General features: G+C 35.7%; 1 protein-coding gene across 3 annotated transcripts in view; it reads left to right on the top strand.

Annotated features, from left to right (window-relative positions):
* cdkl5 (cyclin-dependent kinase-like 5) overlaps positions 1-19,552 on the top strand; it is a 496,892-nt gene that overhangs the window by 98,546 nt on the left and 378,794 nt on the right. The window lies entirely within an intron of this gene.

The following is a 19,552-nucleotide window of genomic DNA, read 5'->3' as shown; positions in this document are numbered from 1 at the left end:
TTTATTTTGGGTGGGTGTTGAATTTTGGTTTGTTAAGTTTGACTTGATTGTATGGATTGTTATTTGCTTTTAATTAAAATCAATAAAAAACAGAATTGACCTAATGATTTAAAAAAGCTATATACTAAAATAATCAATTCACATTTACAAAACATTGCTCCTATTTCTTTGTAGGTAATTTTCATTAAACGTGATGTTTCTCTGAAGGTAATTTTCATTAAACATGATACGGATAGTGTAAAATGTAGGATATAGTGCATAAAAAATAACTTTTTAGTTAGCAGCTAAAATGAGCTTAACAAAGTAATTGTGAATTTTAAAGGAGTGGGTTTAGTAGTGGATACTGTTTTTGAATGGTCAGGAAAACAGACTAGTGTTCTACTTTTTTAATGCTGAAACAGTATTGTACTAAGTAAATTTCACATACCTAATTAAGTTTAGATTGTGAACAATATGAATGAGATATGATTTTTTAAGGCAGCAAAGAAATAAAGTTTTAAATGTTCATATATTTCTGTAAAATATAAAGCTTTTGAAAAAGTATTTAACAAAACAGAGCTAATAGAATTCTTGAATTTAATAGTACAGTGTTTCTAATTTGTAGTGTTGGTAAATTTAAGTGGTAGTTTTACAAAGGTATTGTTTTAGTATTTTAACACTATATCAGTATGTCCCAAACAATGCTATATTGTTCTTTTAATAGTAACTCTGTAAAATGCTTTGCAGCACAGACATGACTTATAGATATCTGATAATATGTATATTTCTAAATATCTTAAATGTATTTTTAGCTATCTTAATCTTAAACTGGCATCCTGGTCACATTGAGATGTATGAAATAATTTTTCAGATATCTCAGATGTATTTTGTGATATCTTGAAATAATTTCCATTGCATTTTTTCATAACTCAAATACACTTTCGACATCTTAAACAGCAATTATATGCATTTTGAAATGTATAAAGTCCAACTCCAGAGATCTCAAAATACCCAGCTGTAAAATGTTTTCAATATAAATTTCCTATTTTTGTCTAGCTTGAAAAGCTTTTTAGTTATATTGTGTATTACACAGGTGTTATGCAAATATTTGGGAATGCATTTCAAAAATCCCAAAATGCATGTGAGATATCTCAAATTGGTCTGGACGTGATTTCCTGATATTTCAAAAAATGTCATCAAGATGCCTTAAAATTCATTGCAGATGTCTTCACACTGATGAATGTTTGTGGTATTTAGGGTATATTTTATATATTTCAAATGTGTTTCCTTCTTCAAATAGATTTCTGCCCCGTTTCAGGTTTTTCTAAATGTACTTCAAGATTACTCTGATTTTATTGCAACATACGGTATATGAAATACATTTAAATAGAAATAGCAGTTGCTACCTGTCTAACATGGGCTGAAATCTAAGTAATCAATGTGGACCTCAGCATTAATGTTTGCAATGCACCATTCAATTCATATATCTCTGTTATGTGCCATTTGGTATGAGATTTCATTAAAGTAGTGTTGATGGTTGTGATGTGCCATCTATTGGAATGACAAATGCAATGCACTTTTACTAAAGATTTCTACAAATTATTGTGACGCTCCATATTTTGGAATGAGGGGAACATAGGAGCCAAATAAACACAAAGACACTTATCCTTTTATTAAAGTGGATTTAAAAAGACAAGGTTATTTCAGCATATCTGAATTTAATTTGTAGATTAAAATTCCTTTAAAGATGTCTCAGATGTGTTTCCACAAATCTCAATTCCTGCTCATTATGTAATATTTTAAATGTATTTCAATATGTTTTAAAATAGACAGGAAGTCCAATTAAAGGGATAGGAAAATGTACAGTAAGTGATTTCAAGATATGTCAAAATAAATTTCAGATTTCTTAGGCACAAGTATGTATTTGAAATGCACACAGTGTTATTTTGAGATATCTGAAAATATATATGTATATGTATATGAATTGAATTTCAGATATCTGTAAAGCAGAACTTCAATTTAAGATATCTGAAATTTATTTTGAGATGTTTCTAAATGTGAATCCAACTTTCCATATGGGAATAACCTGGCAACGAATTAGACCTTCTCATTATTAGTAGATTTTACATAAGAGTACATAGAAATAGATTCACTGTATAATTATATAAAATTATAATTAACAGTACAGTCAGGATAAGTTTGTTTGCTTAAAAGTCCTCAACTTTGATATAAGTAGATACAATAATAGGAGATCTAAGATTCTTCAAATAAATGAATGCATTTTAAGCATAATGCCAGCTTTTTCTCAGTGGTACCCTACGGTCAGACCTGGGGAGAGAAATGAACAGTGTGTGGGTAATAAACCATTATGGGCATTAACTTTGCATAAAGCGTCTTTGTGATAGCTTTCGAAAGTCCTTCATGTCACAATCAGTGGTGACAGGGTTGTTGTTACTTTGTATTTTCTTGTTTCACTTATAATATAGTAGCCCAATTTTTAAAGATTGTTTATGGTGGGACGGTTGTGCACTAGGTGTTGTTTTGACTCAAAGATCTGTCATCCTGGACCTGTTCTGTGCCTAGAAATCAAACATGGATTTTGTAATTCTTTACAATTACATATACATTTTCCAAAGCATTCTGGTTTTCCTCACACATCCTGAAAGGCATGCAGGTTAGGTTAATAGGCTATACCAAACTGGCTTGTGCATGTGTGGATATTGCTGTATGCATGTTTGGGCTCAATAATTATCTGATACGCGGTCCAGGGTTATTTCCAAACCTTGTGTCTACTGCTACTGGAATATACTTCAGCATCTGTAACTCTGAATTGGATTAAGTGCGTTTGATAATGAATGTTGAGTTGCTAAGCGTGTGCTAATTTTAATTTCAATAGCGTTATTCTTTGGCAATGCAGTTTTCATGTATTGCTGTCTGGTTTTTACAGACAACCTCGGTTATATTTTTGTGTCCAAACATTGTGTTTGGTAAAATATAAAATATAATACAGTGTAATTACATTTCGTGTCTTCTTTATTTTTGTACATTGCTCTTCACTAGTTACAGGTTCAGACTGCTTGCATTAATGTACAGATTTATTGTGTTTATGATAATTTGTTAATCTTTACCACATTAACATACGTGAGCACTCTAAATGTTTTCAAACACATGGTAGAACAACACAATTTCAGTTTAATTAACATAAACAATTCATGATGACATAAAGTCCTTTATGAGTAAAACATGGAATGAAGGACACCACACAAAGACTAGCATCCCAGATGGAGCTGTGTGGAGTTCCTTACCTGGCCAGGATGGCAATGACATGGAAGAATGGGGGAAGTCAGCTTGATCAGGATATTATCTCCCCTGAGCCACTAGATAGCTGCACGCTGGGTTATGGTGCCACCATGGATTCCCACAGGGCACACTGGGAATTGGAGTTTGTTGCTTTAGTCCTGGTCTGTTCCGTGGGTGCTCCCTAGCGCAGAAAGGACTAGTGAGCCCTACTTCATCAGGCTCCTGCCTTTCCTGGAAGTGCTCCTGCACTACATCTTTGGGACACTGGAAGTACTCATGGGTTTAATATAAAGGAGCAGCACCACTTTAATCTGGGAACCAGAATTGGGAGGAGTAGGACAAAGCATGTGAGAGGAGCAGAGGAGAGAGAAAGAGACAACTGCAGAAAAGAGCTGATTTGTGATTGTGGGGTGTGAAACTATTACCTGTAAGAGTTTCTCACAATAAGAACCCTTTCCTATCACTGGAACTTGTGTCCAAGCCTGTTGTGTTGGGAGTTTGGGCAGCTGCAGAGGAACACACAAACTCCTTTAAACAGCAGTTTTAGAGAAATAAAACCTATGTGGAAATGTCTACAGTCAGAAAAAGCAGACCCAGTCGCAGTCAAAGTCATATAGAGTTATAGTTTTGATTATCTTGACAAACTGGCTACGCTACCCTTTTTAGGAATTCTGTGTTATCCTAAGTATAAACTGAACAAGTATAAAAGGTCTTTATTCCAAGCCTGGGAATGTGTTAGGTGCTGCACTCCATGGGCTGGATTAGTAGCTTATTAATGCAGTAGTGGAGTGGCACCAAGTGCCACAATAGGATACCAAGAAGAGAAACAGAAAAATTGTAGCCACTAAAAATCCATAACAGTTTCCAATGTCTGAACTTTTTTACAAAAGGTTAATAGAAAGAGTCTAATCAGGAGATGCTAGACTATATGACTGATTATTTAGCCAGGATTTAAATGTTGAGACTGATAGGGTATCCCTTACATAAGCAGTCATATCACTTAACAGGTTTGGGTCTACTAGCTAAAGGCATGACCTCTCACAGTGGTTTTATTTAGTCTAGGAAAGTTTAGGACACCAGTGCCTTGAGATCATGATGTATTTTCCAGAATATTTGCACTAAGTGGGGCCAAAGCCATTTAAAAATGTATCTGAAGAAGGACTTTGGAGTTAACCATACACATACCTGGTTGTTTTTCCCATTCATGTTCTTCCATATGTTACCATCAGTCCCTACATGAGTGATGAAATCTGCCATTTGGAATACAGAATTTGCAGCTAAAGTCATGTTTTAACACAACCCACAATGTACAATAGTCAAACATCAGTTAGGTGCGCATACAAACAAAAGTCAAAGACCTAATAATGGGCCTAAACTCCAGTTTCGTTGTATACATCTGGGAGCTTGCAAGTATGAGCCACCTTTTTAAGAACTGTCCCATGTGTAATGCTTAACTGAGAGAGATCACCATGATGAAAAGTCTATTTCCAGGGCCAATGCTATTTGCTGAGATTAGCTTACTTTTTAAATCTTCACACATCTTTCCCATCAATAAGCTCATTTTTCTACATACGAACATTTATAGGCTCCAGCATCCCCTGTGAACCTGCTCAGGATAATTGGGATTGGAAAATGGATGGATGGATCTTTTGTTCTGAAAACTAATTTTAGATTCAGGGTCTCTTTTGCTAAAATTAGATATACAAAGTTTGATTGTTACTCAAGTGATGGTCTTTCCACCCCAAAAGGATATTTAATTGTTTATCATTAGTAGTAGAACAAATGCTTAGCATTATACCAGCTGGCAATATTACCATATCTAAAAAGAGAATGTTAAAGGTCCCATAACACATCCTTGTGGAATATCATATTTCATTCAGTGAGGTATGAATCTCTCTGAGCAATTCACACATATTAAAATCTGCTTTTAAAGTTCAGTCTTACCCATTAATCAAGTGTTTTTAGTTGAAGCAGGAGCCGATAATCAAGGGTATGAAATGCTGCACTCAACTCAAATAGAGCAAGGATAGAAGCTTTTCCAGTCAAAAGATTAAAAAACAAAGGAAACTGTCTCAGTTCTATTGCCTTGGCAGAATCTAAATTTATATTTTTCATAAATATTGTTAGCCATATGCATGCCTTATAATTAGGCAAACAGGATTTTTGACTGGAAGAGTAGACTTTTAAGTAATTGATTATATGTTTTCTAGTCTGCAGAATCATGTGTTTTCTTGCAGTCTTTTGCACAGAAGAGGATCTATCTTTTTATCTCCAAAACTGCAATATGGTCGTATATATTATTCTTATTTATATATTACAGTTTGCTCCCTGGTAGCCATGGTATCTCATAGTAAATTAGGCTTTCAAAACATGAACAGTTGTGTACTGCAGTTATGTTAAACAATGTATGTGTGCAGTGGGTCAAGAAAAACCGGCGTAATGACATGAAGAATTAAAGGATACAAGTGTGAAACATTTCTTCGTCAAAAAATGATCTACCCTTCCCAAAAACATTCAGTTATGCACATTCTAAATAAGATTTCACTCATTCTTCCACATTATATCACTACAGAAGAGGTAAGGTAAGGTTCTGGTGATCGCTTAACAAAATATTTTATGTGGCCAGTTGATTAGTCAAGCCTAAATCACATCTCAGATTAATTGCTTAAGATGAGGTTTCTGCTGATCCAGTGTTTTTCTTCTTTTGCTGGCTATTGTAGGACTGGTGCCAGTGTGGAATGCTGTAAACCAACATTCCACTTGAAAGACTGAGGGCTTTGCAAGTTTGTTGACGGTTGTAGAAATATTTGTCTGTGGTTTGTATGAATGTGTTGCTTTAGTTTTAAAGCTGTCGTTCGACCAGCTCCAGTGGAAACTTCATATCATTTAACCTACCGTCACTCCTACTCTGTGCTTATACAGTATATTATAGTGTAACAGATCAGCATGATCTGCTCTGCACAGTGGCACATTGATGAATTAAAACCAGTTTCCTATGTTGGACTGGGAAGAGGATCACTGGAAGGGGAGAGGCATTGCTTATGTCTGTATCAACAGTGCATTTATAGACCTTTTCATTTGTTTTAGATCGCTTGAGTGAGTGTGTGATTGTCCAAGAATTGTAAGGCTGTCATAATGTCTTATCTCGTATACAGTTGTTGCCCTATTCCTCTCCATCTGTAGCTTACCTTCAGGCTGTGACCTGTAGTAAGTGTGAAACACAAATCACTGAGCGTCACTTGATGCACAAAACATTGTTAACATACCAATGCAAAATTTTTATAGACCATTATAAAATGTGCACTGAAACACCACTGTTACATTTGGACCAACCATATAATATCTGCAACAGTGACTGGAGAAATAAAACACTGTAAGTCAATTGGATGCTCCATAATATGAGCATCAAGGACATTCCCATTAGTGAACACTATAGTTGTTTGCTGTCTGGCACAATGCAAATAGCACAACAACAAAATAGAATAATAGGGTTATATTCCCATATGTACAGAGTACAGTGAAGTTGTTAATTGTGTGTGCTAATCAACATACAGAAAGTTGCCACTCTGTAGCACCACAATTAGTGAATACTATTATCTCACCTCAAACTTCCTTACCACAAAATGTTTGTCCTCCTTATATGAAATGACTACCTTACATCAAAGTGGAACTGTAAACTGCAAATTTCACATTTGACGGTGACGTATGACAAAAAGCAACCCATCAATAACAGGTTATCACATTTTGTAACAAATCCGAAGAAATGCTGCCATGAACCCCCCTCCCCTTCTTATGCTAAAAAATGAGGGAAATAGCCTAAAGCCGTTGTTTTTCTTCTAAAGGAGGGCCCTGGTGTTAGTTGGGCCGTAAGCTACAGTTTAGAATAAACTATGTGGTAAACACTGTCTGTGTGTCGAGTGGGAGTATAAATGCAGAGAAATATGTCTTATTTCTTTTATAAAGAGTTGTCTGTATTCACTTACCTCTTTGAGAACCCACTTGGTTACTATAGCAATTCTGTGGAGAAAAATTTGCCACAAAATGATCTGAAGTATAAAATGAAATTCCCCAAATCCACACTTATTACAGATTTGTGATTCTTTTTGGAAAATATAATTTTGTAACCATGTGACAATCATGAGCACATAATTATAAGTATGAAGTGGCATATTTCCCAGCTTTGCATCAAAAAGCACTGTTGTCTTCTGTTTGTTGCTTTTTGATTTAGTTAGTAAATGTAAAACAGACATTACACTTTTAAAATAAAAAGACCATTTGTGGAGGTGGTGTCTATCCAACAAAAATATTTATTTACATTAAAAATACAGAGGAAGGAGCGGGCCTCCACAAGACTGCAGGTCAGCTAACAGTAATGAAGGCTGCACCTTTATACTTTACTAATAGCGTATGGCTTTCAGGCTACGTATATGCTATGTTTTGACCACTCATCTTATGACAACTGTGGAAATAAAAATGCAGGTGCTATTGTGTAATCTTTGTGTACCAAAATACATCATTCCAATATAGTCCATAATGAAGCTAATGATAAAATTAAACCCCCATGTGTCTGCATGCATGAGTGAGCATGTTAAAGAGCATTGTCCTAGTTCTATCAAACTTAAATAGACTGCGGTCAGAATCTGTGAACTAAATTTCAGCAAGGGGAATGTCAATGAAAAGTGGAGACCATAAGAATAAGGGCACAAGAGAAATAGCAATTTTTCAAAGTCAGTGAAAGGGTATGTTGCAGAAATATGCTTCATCTGCTGCTTAAATTTCTTTCCTCATCTGCAGCTAAAATTCCAAATGTAATTTTTGTCATAAACATAAAGTGTTAATAATGTGTTACATGTATTTATCAGCAGTGGAGCGTGATGTTATTTTCATTGAACTATGGAAGTCACAGGTACCAAGTAAAATTGTTTTTATGTTTACCTAATTGGAGTGTTGCAGGGTCACGCAGTGAATCAGAGCTAGAAATTGAACCGACAACACTAGGGATTAGGACTTTCAAACCTGATGGACTGAATAATCTCCTCTTATTTGTCATTTTATATTCTTAGCTCACTGAAACTAATAATTGAGTTTCAGATATTTCAATAACAAAATATGTTCATATGAATATATTCGTATATGAGTTAAAAAAAAGCTCTTGGACCTACATTTGTATTTCTGTTTGAAGTTGTCATCTGCAATGAGATTGTTAGTGTATTGTTTTAACAGTAAATTATTTATTAGGGTTTCATGCAGGCCAAATACTTTTTTAGTTCTCAATACTGATAAAAGTTCCAGTTTAATTAACCCTCTGCATCTAAGTATTTTTTTTTTCCTCAAAGTTCTTAAATACCTTCCTCTCATTTGCAGGCAGTGCTTCACTGCAGATGAGGCCTGCTTTTATCTTTTATATGAAGCTGAAAACAGCTTCAACGAAGTAGCCCATTACATTTTGTAAGTTTTTTCTTGAAAGACTGCTTTCTTTTTTCTTTTGACAGATTCACGCAGCTTTTTTTGAAACTGTGGCATATAAAGCAGTATTAGAACAGGTGCAGACAACATATACAGAAGAAATAAAGCTAAAAACTATCCCAAAAAATTGTAAGGAAAATTAATTGAATCTGTGAATTGTAATAAGAAATTGCAAAGATGGTGGAGTCAATACCTCGATGGCTCAGAGCTGTTTTGGTGGCAAAATAGATTGTAGCAAACATATTGTTCATGTTTGCTATGCTATTGCCTGTCATGTGATGTGAAGAGTGGATGATGTCAGTGCTCATCTATTTAAGATGGTAGAGCTATCTTCACCAGCAATTTTTTTTTCACTGGTTATTTGAATTTTTTTTAAGGGTTTCATATCTTTTCTGTATTTGTTTTGACTTTGATTCTGATTTATATACTGTTCATTGGCTTCCCTGGTCCCTGTGCAAAATATTTTTCTTTGCCTTTTTCTTCTGTTGCATAACATAGCTATTACCTGATACTCAAATGAAATGTGATTAGACCACAGAAATAGACAAAAATAATAATACTGCAGCAAAATAACAGGGAGGTGATGATAGAGTGATTATAAATATTTTGTATAATATTTATAAGAGACAGGAGATAGACATTCTTGCTTTCTGTGGAGGTTTGTCCATGTCAGCGCTCAATTATCATGCTTTCTTTCCTCCCTCTGACTTTCTTGCTCTGTGTCTCTGATTTACATATTTGCTTCTTCCAGGGAGATTTTTTTACCTGTCTCCTGCCTAAAGGCATCACTTTAAGCCATATTCCAGCCTCAATTTTAGGGCAAGCCTGGGTCAATGCATGCATACAGAGTTGTGGTTCCACTAGGCCACAATGTGCTCAGGTATTCCCTAGAATGATTGGAATGAAATATTATATTAACTGGCTATTGACTGAAAGGTCAAGAGACTCTTGAATGCTTTTTCTGCTGCCTTCTTCTGTCTGAATAATTAAATGATCTATGCTATGCTTATTGGTATCTATCTCCTTAATCTGATGCCTTTCTACTGCTTTGTGGCCATTTTACCCTATTCTTTTCAAAAATATAATGTTCTTGTTATGTTGTATTAACAAGTATACAGTAGTACAAATTATAAGAGTTAAAGGAGAAATAAAAGTCAAACCAAAATAATATAAAAAGAAGTATGAAGATAATTCATAACTCTAAATTATTTTGCAATTTAGTTTTAAGCCTTTTATTCTTAAAAGGTTCTTGCATTTTGTGAATGAAAGTTTTATTTTAGAAGATAGACTGAATGCTTAATTAGGTGAAATAACTGTTTACAATTGAATAATATTTGGGGTACTTTTGAGGCACATTTCATAGGAGCCTACTAATAATCCTCAGTTTTATGAAAAAAATTTGAATCATTTAGAATTCTTGATAATTCCTTCAGTTAGGACAAAACTGTGCTATCAACATAAAGCTGCTAGAGCTGATGGTGTTAACCCTTTGGTAATAAAGGATTGCACAGGGCAGCTATGTATAGTTTCGCATCATATCTTCAAACCTAGTCTGATCCTGCAAAGGGTTCCAACTGTTTGGAAAACATCTTGTGTGGTAAAAGTCCCCAAGGTAGTGCTACCTAAAGCCTTAAATGACTACCAACCAGTGTCTCAGACCCCCACACATTATGAAGACCTTGGAAAAGCTAATATAGCCTCACTTGCAACCCTGTGTTAGAACAAAAATGAACCCACTGCTGATTGCCCACTAGGGCCACATTGGGATGGAGGCTATCAACTACAGTGGAACCTCAGTTTGCGTGTAATTTGGTTTACGAGTGTTTTGCAAGACAAGCTAAAATTTTTAATACATTTTGACTTGATAAACGAGTGAGGTCTTGCAATATGAGTAGTATGGATATGCTTTGTCTGCTGAGCGTCATGTGATCACAACTTGGTTGTTCTCGTGTGCGCGGGTGTGTATGTCTCTCTCTGCATGTGTGTGTGTGTGTGTGTGTGTGTGTCTCTGCTACAGCGCTGGGAGACTGCGATTGCTTTGAGATGCTCTTCCGCGTGTCATCCCGTTGGGTGGAATCCCACAAGAGTTTAGAAACTCACTCACACTAGCCATGATTCTTTTCAAAGGTAAAGTGCAGGTTAATTTGTTTTATGTATTTTTACTTTATATTTTATATTAATCATTTTTATATGAAAAGTTTTAGGTTGATTTAAGTTTCAATTATTTCTTATGAGGAAATTCACTTTGATATACGAGTGCTTTGAACTGCGAGCACGTTTCCGGAACGAATTATGCTCGCAAACCGTGGTTCCACTGTATATGCAGAATAGAGTCTACTTCCATCTGGAGAAACATGGTAGCAGGGTAAGTATATTTTTTGTTGACTTGTCTAGTATGGATTGATGCTACCACTGTGTACTGGATAATTGACTACTTAAATGGGAGACCACAGTTTGTCTGGCTAAAGAACTGTTCATCCTGTATGCTCATGAGTAGCACTCCGGTTTCGCAGGGAAATGTACTGGCTCCCTTTCTGTTTACCCTCTGCACATCTGACTTTATGCACAATACTCGGTCATATCATTTGCACAAATTTTCCTATAACACTGCCATATTTGGATGCATTGGAGGTGGGGAGGAAAATAGTTACAGGACAATTATAACAGTCTATGTTGAATGGTGGAAATGAAACCACCTGCACCTCAACATCAGTAAGACAAAGGAGATAACAGTAGACTTCAGGAGGGCCAAGCCCACTCTGCTCCCGGTTCTTATTCATGGTGAGGATTTGGAGGTGGTGAGGACATACAGATACCTTGGCTGCATCTGAACGACAGGCTTGAGTGGAGTACCAGCACAGAGGCTATATACAAGAAAGGGCAGAGTCACCTCTAATTCTTGAGGAGGTTAAGGTTGTTTGGTGTATGCAGGCTACTCTTGCATGTTTGTCTACCAGTCTGTAGTGGCAAGTGTTATTTTCTATGTGGTAGTATGCTGGAAAAATAGCATTATTGCAGGTGATGTCACCACACTAAATAAAGTGATTAAAAAGGCTAGTTTAATCTTGGGAGTCAGGCTGGACTCACTGGAGGAAGTGATAGAAAAGAGATAATTTACGAAGCTGCTTGCTATCCTGGACAGTGACTCTCATCTGCTGTATGAGGTCTTGACCAAACAACGGAACACATTTTAGTAACAGACAACTGTGTTGCTGCAAAGAGCATGATTTAAGGTTGTTTCTACTCTCAGCCATCAAGCTCCGTAAAGAGTTGCCGTTTGGCTGAGGAGCTATGGTCCCTTTTGCACTGAATGGTACAGAGGGTGGTCTACAGACAACTTAACAGATAATTTCACTATGTGCAATAAACTGTGCCAATGACCAACATCTCCATCCATCCATCCATCCATCCATCTATCCATCCATTATCCACCGCTTATCCGAGGTTGGGTTGCGGGGGCAGCATCCTAAACAGGGAAGCCCAGACCTTCCTCTCCCCAGCCACCTTCTCCAGCTCCTCTGGGAGGACCTTGAGGCGTTCCCAGGCCAGCTGGGAGATATAATCCCTCTAGTGTGTCTTGGGTCTGCCCCGTGGCTTTCTCCCAGTGGGACATGCCCGGAACACCCCCAATGACCAACATCCAATATGTAAAATTGTAACCCATGTATTGTATGTGTGTTTAATTCTAATCACGTTGCACTTAGTACATTCCTACGCTTTACTAATTTACTTATACATAGTTCTTGTTATATGTGTATACAGTGAATCCGGAAAGTATTCACAGCGCATCACTTTTTCCACATTTTGTTATGTTACAGCCTTATTCCAAAATTGATTAAATTCATTTTTTTCCTCAGAATTCTACACACAACACCCCATAATGGCAACGTGAAAAAAATTTACTTGAATTTTTTGCAAATTTATTAAAAATAAAAAAAACTGAGAAAGCACATGTACATAAGTATTCACAGCCTTTGCCATGAAGCTCAAAATTGAGCTCAGGTGTATCCTGTTTCCCCTGATCATCCTTGAGATGTTTCTACAGCTTAATTGGAGTCCACCTGTGGTAAATTCAGTTGATTGGACATGATTTGGAAAGGCACACACCTGTCTATATAAGGTCCCACAGTTGACAGTTCATGTCCGAGCACAAACCAAGCATGAAGTCAAAGGAATTGTCTGTAGACCTCCGAGACAGGATTGTCTCGAGGCACAAATCTGGGAAAGGTTACAGAAAAATTTCTGCTGCTTTGAAGGTCCCCATGAGCACAGTGGCCTCCATCATCCATAAGTGGAAGAAGTTCGAAACCACCAGAACTCTTCCTAGAGCTGGCCGACCATCTAAACTGAGCCGGAGAAGGGCCTTAGGGAGGTGACCAAGAACCTGATGGTCACTCTGTCAGAGCTCCAGAGGTCTTCTGTGGAGAGAGGAGAACCTTCCAGAAGGACAACCATCTCTGCAGCAATCCACCAATCAGGCCTGTATGGTAGAGTGGCCAGACGGAAGCCACTCCTTAGTAAAAGGCAGCCCGCTTGGAGTTTGCCAAAAGGCACCTGAATGACTCTCAGACCATGAGAAACAAAATTCTCTGGTCTGATGAGACAAAGATTGAACTCTTTGGTGTGAATGCCAGGGGTCACGTTTGGAGGAAACCAGGCACCGCTCATTACCAGGCCAATACCATCCCTACAGTGAAGCATGGTGGTGGCAGCGTCATGCTATGGGGATGTTTTTCAGTGGCAGGAACTGGGAAACTAGTTAGGATAAAAGGAAAGATGACTGCAGCAATGTACAAAAACATCCTGGATGAAAACCTGCTCTAGAGCGCTCTTGTCCTCAGACTGGGGCGACGGTTCATCTTTCAGCAGGACAACGACCTTAAGCACACAGCCAAGATATCAAAGGAGTGGCTTCAGGACAACTCTGTGAATGTCCTTGAGTGGCCCAGCCAGAGCCCAGACTTGAATCTGATTGAACATCTCTGGAGACATCTTAAAATGGTTTGTATCTAACATGTTGGACAAGTGAGATTAGGCACACAAAATACCAAGAGAAGGCTCAGGGACAAACATTAGAACAGGTGGGCATATATCTCAACCAGCTGGTGTTTGGACATGACCAACTATATGTGGCTATATCAAGAGTCAAAGAGAAGAGAAGATGTGAAGGTGATGATAGCTGTTGAGGAAAGTAATAATGATTGAAGAAATATAATATATAGAGCAGTTGTATAGAGTCAGAAGTAGAACAGGGGCTGGGTGGATAGTGTAGGGGATATAGTAGCAGTAGAGTTTGGTCTCATTTATGTTAAGTTATAAGTTGGTATAGAAGTAGTCATACATAGTGTATTTAATAATATTGTTTGCTAAAGAAGATAAGTAAAAACTGTATTTTTATTATTTAAATACTAAGTATCCATGTTAATCATTTAAAAGATTAATTATATTTACAACTACAAATTATAATTTTAATAAAATATCATATAAAATATTAAAAATCTATTTTATAACCTGTTTTACATGTTACGTTTTGATTCTGCAGTATATTGCAATTTATTATTCTGTTTTATTTGACTGAACTTGAAACCATACCTCTAGAGTCAAAAAAGTTTCTTTGACACCTAATACGATAAACCCTTAACCTCAAAGATAAGTTTGGTAGTTTTCAATTCGAAGTTACTTCTAGACAAATATGGTATATATGCATTTACCATGTGAAATTGTTTTCTAAAGTTTTGTGTTTTCTGTAAATTCTAAAAAATATCTTCCCCACACTGGCGCTTTACAATGGAGACTAATAGGACATGGTGCACCACTGGAAAATAAAAACCTAAAACCTTATTGAATACGTCCAAGACAATTGTTGAGTATTTATCCACATATTGCAATTAGAAACACATTGTAAAATGGTTTTTACATATCATTTGAAAAAAAAAACAATATTATGAGATTCAGCCATTTTGAAAGAAGACCAGCTATGCATGCCACCTCAGCATTTGTCTTCTTCCACAGTAATTTTCACTCCCCAGTTTGTTGCTTCCTTCTGAAAGACCAAAATTACAGTAATTTTTTTTGTATCACATGGTTGGTTTTGTTTTGATTTACTTCTGCATTTGCAGTATGTGAGAACTCATACAAGCAAACAGAAAATGTATCCTTTTCACAAGAAAAATAGTACCAGGTATATATAATAAAATTATTATTTCCAGATCTCTTTTGTGCTCACATCCATGAATTGGAAGGCATGTTTTTGTATACCCAAACTTTTGCTGCTTCATCGGTAAGTTTTAAAGGTTTTTTATTTTGCAGTGGTGCTCTATCCCCCTTTTTCCTCTATTGTAACGTGCCAGTGTTGGCAAGATATATTTTTTTAACTTACAGAAAACACTTAACTTTGGAACACAGTTTCGCAAGGAAAATGTTTAATAGACCATGTTTGTGAAGAAATAACTGAATTGAAAAATACCAAACTTATCCTTTAATGTTCATAGTTAAGTTTCTTTTTCACTTGTGGAAATTGATTTCAGGTAACTGGAATAAATTGTAGTACATAACATACAGTACATCTTTGTACAATATATTGTCTAACCTGCCCTTTCTGAGATTTCTAGTGAGAATAGAACATTTTATATTTAAAATACATCAATGCAAGGTATATGAATATGTGTTTAAAATTCTGAGGGTCCATCAATGCTCATAATATTGTGTTGCGTATGTAGTCGTTTACATTTAGTATGCAAGCAAAACCATTTCTCAAAAATTAACTGAAATTCCATGCTAATTAACTATGCTGAGCAGAGGCCTTCTTTTGAGGCTTTTGCCTTTTCTTTTAAAATTTTTAACCTTTTTTCTTTTTTTCGCTGAGCTTTGGTGCAGTGTAGGTCAGATGCACACATTGGCTAACCATGATCAGGTGAGCAAGACACATGTGAACACTGCAGTGGATTCTGACAAGAGTTTTCATTTGACATTTATCCTATAGCATTAACTTTATTTATTTATTTATCCTATAGCATTGCTAACTGTATCAGTACACTATCTGTGAGAGTACAGAGACCATGTACTGCTTATGTGTCACCATAGATGGAACAAAAATATCTAGTTACTTGGGTTCTGATGGCAGTAATTGTGTATTATTGATATATTGTGATGAAATACATTGCAATACTACATCTATCAATATGTCCCCCCCTCCACCAATGTTCTAGCCTATAACTGATGAATTTCACTAAGAATTTAATAAGCACTATACATAATTAAATTAGTAAGGAGCCACAAACAGACATTGTTGAATGAAATACTCTGCTTTTATACTAATTTTATTTATTTATTTTTTTTATATAAATTGTTATTCAGTCTGAAAAAAACAGGTCACTGCAGCAAATGTGTTTTGAAAGGAGGTAGCGATTTTTGTTTCATTAATTTTAATTAAAAGCAAATGACAATCCATATAATAAAATCTAACTTAACAAACCAAAAGTCAACCCCCGTCCAAAAGAAAGAGAGGAGTGCCAGCCAACAAAGCAACTCTTTGAAGCAGCAATGAAGGAACAGTGACCTTTCCCCCAAAAAAGAAACTTATTCTAAAGTGTTATTGATTAGAGCCTGCCATATTTTAAAAATGTTTTGAACAGATCCGCTGATTAAGAACGTATTTTTTTCCAATTTCAGATAGTATAGGACATCAGTTACCCACTGAGTTCTTCCAGTTGAGCAATATAACGGGAGTTTTAACAGTTTACCAGTCTCAACATTGGTAATGCTGTGCAAAAGAGAAAAGAATTAGAGAAAAGCTGGGGGAAGCAAAGTGGGAGCAGGAAAAGGTTATGGTAATGAAAGAGGCAGTGGAAGAGTATTGCTGGCTTTGAGTGATAATGTATTCAGAGGCAGGTGTAACTACAACTCCAGAACAGAGGAGGAGACATTTTAAGTGAAGAGAGCCCAAGTAACATTAGACTTATTGCATGCAGCTCTGTATCTCACAGTTACTGAAAAGAAGCCTTTAAGCATGATTTTCCAATCTCATCAAATGCACCTTGAAATCATTGTGTAATCCTAAATCAAAACTGACAAATACCTTTACTTCCTTTTCTAGCCCAAATGAGACACAGAAAACCAGTGAGCTGAATATCTAAATATTTTTTGTGTCTCTAAGGGAAATGTTAAAATGACAATGCTTTAATCTAAATGTACCCATTTTCTAGTAGTTGCTTCAGGCAAAAGTACATTATAAGCATTGCATAATAGGATGTTAAAACTGGCCTAGATTGCACTGAGACTGACATGAAAAAGCACCTCTGACGTACTTTCTTCAGTAGTTTTGTGATCAAATCCTTGCAGATTTGGACTTTTAAAATAACCAGCCCAAAAATAAAAGCTAGTTTTCCGTAAAGGTCCTTTAATTTGAATAGTTTTTATGGGCTTTCTGTTTTGCAGTGTAATCTATAAAAATCTGAGCCTCAATTCCTGATGTATTCCCCCAACTCTTTTTTCATTTGAGGTCATTTGAAAAATCCTTTGAACGCTAAGGGACACACTTTGAAAAATTATCTTTCTTACCTCTTAACAGTGCATCTGTTTTGATAGAAAGAATATGAAGTACAGAAAGGTAATACTGATTTTCTCTTTATTTTAAATCTTCAGAGATGTTGTAGCTACCAAAGGGCATTACTGCTTATTGTTGCCTATCAATGGCGATCATTACCCTAAGTGTTTATAAAGAAATTAAATTTGAGTGAGCTTTAAGATGAAGGTACTGTATGTATTAGTCATATTCAAAAATAGACAGAACATGTGTGTTTCTCTGGGCCTCTGGTGCAGCTAAGAAAATCTTTATTCATTTTATCTGATTTGATGACAGTGCTGCTGTTTTATGAAATATAAAGTAGTTTGGATAGTGTAAGTTAACAGCTAGAATGTTGTGATTTATACTGCAGTGAAAGCATCAAGGTCTAGGGCAGCGTGTGGTAAAATACCTAATTGGTTTGATTCTTTGTATGTTTATACAAGTACACAGTTTGTTTTTTACTTGTTTACCATATATATGTATATTTACAGATTTCTTCTTTAAAACTAACATTTGGACAACTCTCTTTCACTATTATCATAAGTGGAAATCCAGCCAAAAGTGTATTTTTTAATACATAATGTTTGTTGTTCTTCAGAGTCTTTAACTAATTAGTAGTTTGCATTTTTTTATTAAATGATTTAACTCTGATACTAGCTTATCAATTTCCTCTTTCCACCTACATGTAAAAAAGTAATAAGAAATGTTCCCATTCTGCTACTGCACAACTTGTTACCTAATGATACAATTGAATCACCTGGAGAACAGAGTAATCATAACTTAGAACTGTCATTTTTAAATTTCCCAGAAAAACATCTGTCTAGATAATGATCAAATGGCAATTGGCTTTTAGCCTTTGATTAGACTTAAGTATAAAAGGAAGTGTGTGGGCAGCAGTTCTTTTACTTGAGGCATGTTCCTGAGCAGCTCATTGTGTGCTTTTAAAATATCTGTAGAGATCACTTTTTTAGACCTTTTCTTTGATTCTTTTTCTTAAAAATTGGAAAAGCCCTTAAAATAGGCTTACCTGGTAGTCTACCAGTACTTGCTCATCATTCAACTATTTAATTCCTGAATTTCAAGGCATTCATCAAATTCAATCCAAGATCTCTCATTAAACATTGTACATAGACGGACAGTATTATAAGTATTACATGGGGTAAATTTTGCTCTGTTTTCTTACCCGTATATCAATTATCTAACTATTCACAATTTTTTCTGTGTTTTACAAATAATTTTGTATAGGAAGAGTAGGAAAAAGTAACGTAATTAAAAAAGTTAAATAACAGTTTAAAAAATAAGTCTTCAATATACAGTATGAAAGAACTTTACTGCACTCTGTATACATGACAATCCTGTTACGATATTCCCTTGCACATAATAAACACTATGTAGTTAAGATTTTTTATTTTATGTAGACCAAAAGGTGGTTTCAAAGGTGATTTGTTTTGTCTTCTTAACCATTAGTTGTAGAATTTTAACTATCATTTCTAAACAGAGCATCAAGTTGGCATGCTATCAACTTGTATCTTATTCGGAGTTTATTCCTGCCTTGTATTGGTTCCTGTCATGATAAGTACTGGCTAAATAAAGTAAAGTTCTGTATTTTGACATCATCTTGTCTATCACTGCATTGGTGATTTGTAAAGTATTGCATGTTGGTTAGACATAAAAGAAAGAATTTCATTGTACTTTATGTGCATTATACAGTACTACTTCTACTAGACAAGAAACACAGGGGTTTTATAATATCATTATAATGGTCAATCAGAGGTCTAGTGAATCAGGATCTGTTGCATTCTTGGCTGCTGCACCCGGCTGTCTATGGACCTTACTTTCATCCTTTACCTTGTGGGTCGTGAGGTGCTCACCAATAAACATCTGCATCCAGGCATGGGCCTTGGTGTCCTTTCTCCATCTTTTTTCAGTGGTTTTCCATGATTTGGTCAAGGTTATCATTAGGGTCATTAATGAATTTTTCTTTTTCTGGGTCCTCTCTATAGAACAATTTGCTGTGGTTACCCCTATCAGGAGCACATACCTTCAGGCAGCATAATTTTAAACTTGTGAGAGACACACACATTTCCACACCATGGCAAGGTCACAAACCTAGGAGGACCCTTTGCAACTACTCACTGCTTGCCTGAAATAATAGATAATTTCTAAATCCAATTTCTACAAAATATAATATGAATTATTACATTTATTGCAATGTTTTTGCATTAATTTAACTATTTTCTG

This window comes from Polypterus senegalus, chromosome 2 (genome assembly GCF_016835505.1).
Source record: "Polypterus senegalus isolate Bchr_013 chromosome 2, ASM1683550v1, whole genome shotgun sequence".
Taxonomy (NCBI): Eukaryota; Metazoa; Chordata; class Cladistia; order Polypteriformes; family Polypteridae; genus Polypterus; species Polypterus senegalus.
Note: the sequence above shows the minus strand (reverse complement) of the source record. Positions and strands in the feature narration are given on the sequence as shown.